We start from the raw sequence: 254 nt of genomic DNA on the forward strand, positions 1-254 counted from the left end.
GAAACCACGGCCCTGGCCCCAGCAAAATGAAGCCTTTCTAGCCCTAAATAGGGGTTTTTTAGCCCCAGATTCAGGGTTTGCTCCCCTTTATTCCTGCTCTGCTGCTGCCCAGCAGCCAAGGCTCGGCTGGTTTGGGTGGGTTGGTTCGAGCGACCGCCAGCCCTCCGCCCTCCCTCTGCTATGGGACACGCACCCCAGGAGGATTTTTGGGGGTTCCCCATCCTCACCCGACGCCCCGAGCAGGAGGGTATTGC

General features: G+C 60.6%; 1 protein-coding gene across 1 annotated transcript in view; it reads left to right on the forward strand.

Annotated features, from left to right (window-relative positions):
- The window catches only part of SCARA5 (scavenger receptor class A, member 5), a gene marked incomplete at both ends in the record, with an annotated part of 22,946 nt that overhangs the window by 16,227 nt on the left and 6,465 nt on the right, over positions 1-254 (forward strand). The gene's annotated exons all lie outside the window — the stretch shown is intronic.

This window comes from Phaethon lepturus, unplaced genomic scaffold (assembly GCF_000687285.1).
Source record: "Phaethon lepturus isolate BGI_N335 unplaced genomic scaffold, ASM68728v1 scaffold24280, whole genome shotgun sequence".
NCBI classification, from domain to species: domain Eukaryota; kingdom Metazoa; phylum Chordata; class Aves; order Phaethontiformes; family Phaethontidae; genus Phaethon; species Phaethon lepturus.